Source organism: Poromitra crassiceps (genome assembly GCF_964638095.1).
Source record: "Poromitra crassiceps genome assembly, chromosome: 9".
Taxonomy (NCBI): domain Eukaryota; kingdom Metazoa; phylum Chordata; class Actinopteri; order Beryciformes; family Melamphaidae; genus Poromitra; species Poromitra crassiceps.
Genome location: NC_139630.1, coordinates 53,862,038 through 53,871,490, shown reverse-complemented (window position 1 = coordinate 53,871,490; position 9,453 = coordinate 53,862,038). Strand labels below are relative to the sequence as shown.

Genomic DNA, 9,453 nt, shown 5'->3' with positions numbered 1-9,453 from the left:
GTACGGAGGCGGAGGCCCATTGAGGACAACTATTCATATATTTTATTTATTCGGTTTTCCTGTGATAACAAATTAATTTTCCTTCTTTTCTCAAGGTATCAAGTTATGTATGTCATTATCTCGTGATAACACATTTTGTTTTCCTGAGAAAATTAGCTATATCAGGGGAAAACAGCATAAATAAAGTGATTCTTCAGTTTCACCTTCAACACTTTTGATTGTAAAAATTGATTGAGAGAACTGATGTTTAAAAAAAGAGTATTTTGTTGTTGTTTTTTGACATTACATAATGATGAAGTGTCACCTTGTGATACATATAATATAATAAAGTCGTAAAAAATAACATCATACAAGAAGGGTTAAAAGATAAAAAGGGAAAAAAGAAAAAGGTTTCTCACGTAGAACGACAACAATATACACAGCAGCAGTATGCATAAAAATAATGTACAATAAGGCCATAATGTTTTTTTTTAAAGTTTCTCTTCCAACACAATCCTGTATCAATATAATCAATATAAACATTTGGTAAAACAGTTAAAAGTTTCCAGTGATTTTGTTTTTAAATCCTCGAGTCTCTGCAGACAGCAGGCAAAATAAATCAATCGATACAATAAGAAATAAATAAGAAATTATTTTGGAGGCAGAGCATCGAGCTCCTTCCTGAATACATCATTTATTCCACAGTATGAGGGCTGTGCTGCCCTTCAGCCCATGACAAGCTGCTGTGAGGGGGACAAGGGAAACCTGGAGTCTAGGTCCAGACCAAATAGACTGAGGGAGGCCTCTCCCCTCTAGTCACTCTCTGCTTAATCTCTTTATAATAATAATATAATAATAATAATAATAATAATAATAATAATAATAATAATAATAATAATAATAATATAATGATACAAAAATAACTATTTATATTTATACTAGAATTATTTATATTAGGCTTCTAAATAACATGAAACGAGCAAAAACAATGGCCATTAGGTGCATTTTGCCATTTCCAGGAAAATGGGTTGATTTGGAAAATGGACCGTTATACCCACTTGAAATAAAATGACAAATTTTTCACAACAATACTGATTTGTTTTGTTTTTTACTATCCTTTGAGTAAAAGCAGGCTAAAAACCGCACAGTCCAAAAACTAGAAAGTAAAGACAAAAATCTAGAATAATAAAAGACCTGGACGTCAATAATAGAGCTGTTATAAAACATGAATAAAGGCTTTTAGGAGGAAATTGAGGCAAGGAGCCTCATTTACAATGCAGCCGAGAATACAACAGCAATCAATGAAATTAGGTCAATCAATCACTGTCAAAACAAAATAAGTTAATACAGTATATGGCACAAAAAAAAGCATTATTAATTAATGCATTTGAAATGTGACATTTAAAATAAGGTGTTTAAATTGTTTTAGGGTTGGGAGCAGATGGACTAACTCACAATCACTAAAAGCAACAATATTTAGGCCCAATTGTATTTCTTCTATTTAGCTTCCAACACTTGGCCCTTGCATGGTCCTTATTTGGAATACTGCAGCACTGAGGGCCGGACCTCAAACTGCAGCACTGAGGGCCGGACCTCACACTGCAGCACTGAGGGCCTCACACTGCAGCACTGAGGACCTCACACTGCAGCACTGAGGGCCTCACACTGCAGCACTGAGGACCTCACACCGCAGCACTGAGGACCTCACACTGCAGCACTGAGGACCTCACACTGCAGCACTGAGGGCCGGACCTCACACTGCAGCACTGAGGGCCGGACCTCAAACTGCAGCACTGAGGACCTCACACTGCAGCACTGAGGACCTCACACTGCAGCACTGAGGACCTCACACTGCAGCACTGAGGACCGGACCTCACACTGCAGCACTGAGGACCTCACACTGCAGCACTGAGGACCGGACCTCACACTGCAGCACTGAGGACCGGACCTCACACTGCAGCACTGAGGACTGGACCTCACACTGCAGCACTGAGGACCTCACACTGTAGCACTGAGGACCTCACACTGCAGCACTGAGGACTGGACCTCACACTGCAGCACTGAGGGCTGGACCTCACACTGCAGCACTGAGGACCTCACACCGCAGCACTGAGGGCCTCACACTGCAGCACTGAGGACCTCACACCGCAGCACTGAGGACCTCACACTGCAGCACTGAGGACCTCACACTGCAGCACTGAGCTCCTCACACTGCAGCACTGAGGACCTCACACTGCAGCACTGAGCTCCTCACACTGCAGCACTGAGGACCTCACACTGCAGCACTGAGTACCTCACACTGTAGCACTGAGGGCCTCACACTGCAGCACTGAGGACCTCACACCGCAGCACTGAGGACCTCACACTGCAGCACTGAGGACCGGACCTCACACTGCAGCACTGAGGGCCGGACCTCACACTGCAGCACTGAGGACCTCACACTGCAGCACTGAGGGCCGGACCTCACACTGCAGCACTGAGGACCTCACACTGCAGCACTGAGGACCGGACCTCACACTGCAGCACTGAGGGCCGGACCTCACACTGCAGCACTGAGGACCTCACACTGCAGCACTGAGGACCTCACACTGCAGCACTGAGGACCTCACACTGCAGCACTGAGGACCTCAGACTGTATCCTGAGTTGCTTGTCTTTTGTTGATCTTTGTATTGAAGCTTTTTCTGCTGTTGACCTAAATGTCAATATAAAACTAGTTCACAAGCTGAAAAACGGCACTGCCTTTGAGAGAATATTCATTTGTATATGGAGAGAACATGACATGTGACTCAGCGTGTCGTCACCAGAACACACATAAATAAATAGGAGGCGATACGCGGTTTGTGGGAAATGTAGTCTTAATGTGGAGAAACTAACTAACTAACAACACTATGGAGCGAGAGGAGAACAATCTTCTACAAAACACATGATCTCATTTGTTTATGGTAATTATAGCAAAGTAGCGTAGCGCTATATTCATCTGACAATGATGTTAGAATGACACCCACAACAACACCTTTAACGTTGCCTTTTTCCCACAGACAGGGGGGTGTTGATGGGGGGGGGGGTGGGGGGGCATCTGGGAAGAGCCTGATAAAGCCTGGGAACAGCCGGAGAAAATGGCTGTTTTGTGTTGTAAGGTTGGGGGTACTTTGCTGATAAGCTGCAGCCAAACAGACGGAGAGAGGATGACGGTAATGATAGGTGCAACGCCGTCGCATTCAGAGCGGCCGGTGGGCGGGTTCCACGCTTATCAGAGTGTTGCAGTGGGTCCTTCACACACACACACACACACACACACACACACACACACACGAAGGGCAACACCTTCCTTTGCACCGCTACCGAACAAAAGAACAATTCAACGGTTTCATTGCGAAACGTTACGTATCCATAGCAACACATTAGTACCTGGTGTTCTATGTGCATTCTAAAGATGACTCTAAACGGTTCATCTCATCAATAATAGTCAATTCTGAGTTTTGCTTTCCTACGCTGAATACGCCACAATTTTTCAACGGGTTCTCTCATTTTTGGAGCAAAACTCCCAAAAACTCCTCGTCACCGTTGGGTTTGTGTCGTACTCTCTGATTAAATCTGACGCAGCGAGAGATGACGACTAAAAAAACCGAAATGATGCGTCAGTCTTTTTTTTTTTTTTAAGAGATTGAAAACCAACATTTCCAGATAAAGAAGCTGCTTCCGTGCCGTTAAAGGCGGTGGAGACGAGTGTCATTTCCGCGGCGCTACATCGTCGCACTTCGCCACCACATCCACTCATCTGATAAGAGTGCTGCTCTGCGGCTCTTGTGACTGAGTCGGTGGTGACCTTCACGTTAGCACCAAAGCTGTGTCCCCACGACAATGCGTACGCACAGCATCGGCCCCGCGCCTCAGTCTGTGCTTCAGTCTGTGCTTCAGTCTGTGCTTCAGTCTGTGGCGTGGGAGGTCACAGGCGCACACAAAAAGAGGCACTCAGTCCTGGTGCATCTCTTCCAGGAGACACTGAAAGGGAGGAAATTGTATGTAGCGTTGCCAAGGAGACAGTTGAAGTGGGGTAGTTAAAGCTCTTAACCCACACAGTGGGTCTGTTTTGGTTCAGACTGACTCTCTCTCTCTCTCTCTCTCTCTCTCTCTCTCTCTCTCTCTCTCTCTCTCTCTCTCTCTCTCTCTCTCTCTCTCTCTCTCTCTCTCTCTCTCTCTCTCTCTCTCTCTCTCTCTCTCTCTCTCTCTCTCTCTCTCTCTCTCTCTCTCTCTCTCTCTCTCTCTCCTCAGGCATCACTTCAGAGGACCGCTGCAGCGCTGCACAGGTGAGACCAGCCGTATTCTCCATGCTCAATTGACTTTCAAACGCCGGATGTGTGCTCTCTGCGCACGTCCGATCAAAGAGGACGCCATTGGGTCAACGAAAAGAACTTAAATTCCCACGTGAGGAAATAGTTTCCGTCCTGTATAGCTGCATTTCTTTGCACGGCGGTTACAGTGGGAGAAGGTGTGAGCGCAGGGATGCTGCTGCTGCTGCAGCTTTAAATGAACATAATTGAGTGTCGATGATCAGCACATCAGCTGGAGCGGCAGAGAGTAACTAATGCAGGCAATCAGTCAGCGTGCGCTCACACACATGCCCATGCCTCTGCGCCTCAGCTGCGTGTTCGTCACGCTCCCTCGCTCACTTCAATTCTCATTTGGCTTTTTTATTGCAGCCCAGTGGAGCCTGCACGCGCTGAGGAGGAATCATCTGCTGTCAGGAGGACCTGCGCCGGCCAGATAGGCGGGGGGAGAGTCGGGCGCCATCCGGGGGGCCACGGCGAGGTGAGACTGTGCCTGGAAGCCCTGGAGGAGGGGGGGAGGCGAGAGCGGAACGACCGCGGGGGAACTCGACGATGCTGTCCTCGGCCGTTCAGATCCTGGCGTTCGCCCTGGCGCTGCTGGGCGTGCTGGGCGCCACCGTGGCCACGCTGCTGCCCAACTGGAAGGTCAGCGCCGACGTGGGCTCCAACATCATGACCGCCATGTCCCAGATGCAGGGGCTGTGGATGGACTGCACCTGGTACAGCACCGGTGTCTTCAGCTGCACGCTCAAGTACTCGGTGCTGTCGCTGCCCGCCTATCTGCAGACGGCGCGCGCCACCATGGTGCTCTCCTGCATGGTGGCGTCCCTGGGCCTGTGCCTGGCGTCCCTGGGGCTGAAGTGCACGCGGTGGGGGGGCGGCCCCCGGGCCAAGGGGCACACGGCCGTGGCGGCGGGCGGCTGCTTCATCCTGGCCAGCGCGCTCTGCCTGGTCGCCGCGTCCTGGTTCACCGACGAGGTCATCAGCAGCTTCCTGGACGCCAACGTGCCGGAGAGCAGCAAGTACGAGCCGGGGGGCGCCGTGTACTTCACCTTCATCTCCGCAGGCTTCCTCCTGGCCGGCGGGGTCATCCTCTGCCTGTCGTGTCCCGGGAAGAGAGGGGGCCCGCTGGACTACGCCTCCTCCAGCGACCCCGACAGCCTGGTGCAGCAGCAGCGGCGGCAGGAGAAGCTGGACCGCCAGCGGCTGGAAGAGGAGGAGGAGGAGCGACGGAGGCAGAAGGAGCGGGCGGAGGAGGAGAGGGAAAGCGAACGGTCCAGGAGCAGCCAGAGCAGAACGGTCCAGCTGCAGACGGAGGAGGAGGTGGAGACGGAGACACCTCCTCCACGGGAGACACCTCCTCCTCAGGAGCAGCAGCAGCAGCAGCAGTACTACTCCCCCTCCAAACTCCCCCCAAAAGACATCAAGGCTGGCTATAGCCTCCAGCACTACGTGTGAGCCTCACCGCTGCACACTGTGTGGTGAGACGTGGACTCTTCAGAGCAGGATCTCTGCCTTCTGTGGGACGGGTGTTGGGAGGAGGGGGTGCAGGGAGTGGAGGGGGCGGGGGCGGGGGGTAATGACTTTGACAGCCTTATCTCCCTCTCTCGATACAGCATGGACAAGCAGGGAAGGTAATTACCAAGTGTTGGAAAAGACAGAGTGCGGATTCTGAATTTGCAGCCAAACGTCTCGGAAAGCCGCCGCGTGGGCGAAGAGATAAGAGACAGAGAGAGACAAAGAGAGAGAGAGACAAAGAGAGACAAAGAGAGAGACAGTAAAAAAGCAAAAGGCAAAGCAGGAAACACTGTAAATCCTTTAAAAAAACTGCCACTGCGGCAGCTCCTTACCAAAGGTTTGATGGCAACGAAAAAAGCTGACCGCTGCTGACGGTCAGAAAATAAAACGTCTGCGTCAGAAGCTCATGCAACTCAAAAGGAAAAATTTAAAAGCCATCATTTTCCAGCTGTAGATGCCTTGTGAGATGATATGGAAATCAACAGTCATTTCCTACACTGCAAAAAAACACACACACACACACACACACACACACACACACACACACACACACCTCCATCTTAACAAGTCTTCTCGTCTCATATTGAGCCTTCAGATCTTCTCGTTGTTAACCCAGAGAAACATTGTGTAGTGAGGAGAGAGAATTCCACTCGTCTCCAAATGTAGCGTCACTTGTTTCAGGAGGTTTCTACACATGTCAAGAAACTGCGACACGTTCTGGTGAAAGGGTAACAAGTAATCACACAAATCAAGAGAAATCTTACAGATCCTTATCATTTGTTAGCAAACCAAGCTTGTTCATCAACTTTAAGGGTGATTTTCTCTGAACGTTGCTTTTAGGAGTACACGCATTCAAATAAGCATAATATCCTCTTCAACTATTTTCAGATTTCAATCTGCAATTTGATAATCTGTAAAAAACTTTAAAAAATGACCTTGGCCAAACTTGTTACCCCCCAAAAAAATACCAGTCCCTGTTACAAATGACTTGGTTCTACTAAATTCTTCAAACAAGTTAATTTGCGTCAGAAACAAGAGAAATTATCAAGTGACGCTGGCAGATTCTTCTTTGCTTATTTTAAGACAATTCTAATTTTAAGACTCAATAATAGACTGAGTGACTTCAGATGGAGATTTAGTGTGTAAAGCTAACAGGCTGGTTGCTATGCATGCCGTCAGTGACTTGCTTTAAACTGCTGCTTACAGATTAGTCAGTGAAACTAGAGACTGTGCCTGAAGTCAAAGATGTTGTTGGGTTTATAATTCATGATAACAGTTGAGAGTCAGAGTCCAGCTCCGAACTGTCGCTCCAAACAGAATCCAGTCCGTCTTTTCCCGGGAGTCTGGGGGGAGGGGGGGGGGGGGGGGGGGGGGAGGTGCAAAGCAGCATAGAGAGAGGTAATGATGCTCTTTGCTTTCCCATTATCCTCTCACCACGGTTGGACGCACACCGGTCATTCAAACTGCACACACACACACACACACACACACACACACACACACACACACGCACACACACACACACACATGCACACACACACACACACACACACACGCACACACACATACACAGACAGACACGCGCACACACACACACACACACACACACACACGCACACACACATACACAGACAGACACGCGCACACACACACACACACACACACACGCACAAACACATACACACACACACACACACACACACACACACACACACACACACACACACACACACACACACACACACACACACACCACACACCTTCTACACCAGCTGTAAGAAGAGGACAGCCAGTCATTTTTTCAGTGTAAGGCAGCCAGCCTGATCGGTAGACTAGAATGTCACCGTTATGTTTCTGCAATCCACGAATACGGAGAATATCACGTATCTGAACCAAAAATGCATATGACATTTCTATGATGTTTATAACAGCTCTATAATAACTCTATGATGTTTATAACAACGTTATAAACATCATAGAGTTACTATAGAGCTGTTATAATAGCGTGTTAAGGGTGTTGTGGCCGGGGTGGATGGAGGACATAAACACTCGCCTTTCACACCAGAGGGTCATGTTCAACTCTCTGTCATGGTCACAGGCTTTTCAAAGTTTTTTATTAAGATTAACCCAAACCCCCGATCTCCCAAAAAACTGTAAAATAGCAACGTTTTTGGACCAACGTTGCTATGTTACAATTTCGGCTCCAAAATTGTAAAATGGTAATGTACGTTTCTACAGGGGTGGGCGTGGTTTATGGAGATTTTCCGTTTCTAACCCCTCCCCCTACCCTAACCCTAACCCTAAAATCTCAGAACTTTACCATTTTACAATTTTTGAGCCGAAATTGTAACATAGCAACGTTGGTCCAAAACGTTGCTATTTTACAATTGTCTGTGAGACTGTGTTGCCCAAACCATGGGGCGTCCGGGTAGTGTAGTGTTGCCTGCCTACCAACACGAGGGTCGCAGGTTCACGCCCCCATGTTTCCTCTGGCTTGGTCGGGCATCCATACAGGCACGATTGGCTGTGTCTGTCAGATGAAAAGAAATGGCTGGCTGTCTCCGAGGAAGCGTGTGTGTGTCTACCCGGCTCTCCCCAGATCATGTGTGTGTCTACCCGGCTCTCCCCAGATCATGTGTGTGTCTACCCGGCTCTCCCCAGATCATGTGTGTGTCTACCCGGCTCTCCCCAGATCATGTGTGTGTCTACCCGGCTCTCCCCAGATCATGTGTGTGTCTACCCGGCTCTCCCCAGATCATGTGTGTGTCTACCCGGCTCTCCCCAGATCATGTGTGTGTCTACCCGGCTCTCCCCAGATCATGCGTGTGTCTACCCGGCTCTCCCCAGATCATGTGTGTGTCTTCCCGGCTCTCCCCAGATCGGCAGAGGGGGTGGAGCAGCCCCCGGGGCAGCAGGGGGAATTGGCCAAGTATACAATTGGGGAGAAAATGGGGGGGAAATCGGAAAAAAAAACAATTAAAAAAAGGGATTAACCCAAACCATTAATCCTAACCTCAAGCAAGATTTACTTCTCTAAAAATAACCATAAAAGCAGCAAGGTTTTTAATTATTTTTTTGTTTTGTTTAAAATTCACATTGAGATTGTAGGTTTGCAGAAATGTAAAATGTTTTAGATGAAAATGTGATGAAAATGTTTTAATGTTTTAGTAAAGGCCAGCGTTTTGTTTCAGATTGACGTTACGAGTGTACGTATACGTAGGCCTACTGTATCTGTAGTAGGGCTGTCACTTTTTCCCAAAATAAAGTTCGAACGAACTTTAATTGCCCGAAATTCGTTCGAATATATTCGAAGTTTTTTGGTTAATTAAAAAAAAAAAAAAAAATCAGTCCAGGCCACCGGGCATCAGCCCGACGTGTTAGCTTGGACGCTCACAGTCACAACACTGCCTCACAAACTTGGCTGCATCCAACTCGAGACAACTTTTCAGACCCTGGAGACAATCTTTCTCAGAAGAGACTAACGCGACAAATCTGGAGACTTTTTCTGACATGGGATTAACATTACCAGCAAGCAGCAGTTGGTTAATTTTGGTTCATAAAAAAAAAAATCGAACAGTCAATTTACATATCGAACACGAACCCCTCCCCCACATTCGAAGTTGCATT

At 48.0% G+C, this 9,453-nt stretch overlaps 1 pseudogene across 1 annotated transcript; it reads left to right on the top strand.

Moving 5' to 3' along the window:
• Positions 1–4,860: 4,860 nt before the first annotated feature.
• Positions 4,861–5,766, top strand: LOC310782400 (claudin-20 pseudogene; annotated as a pseudogene). The gene has a single exon. The product of its transcript is annotated as a claudin-20 pseudogene (transcript).
• Positions 5,767–9,453: the final 3,687 nt, after the last annotated feature.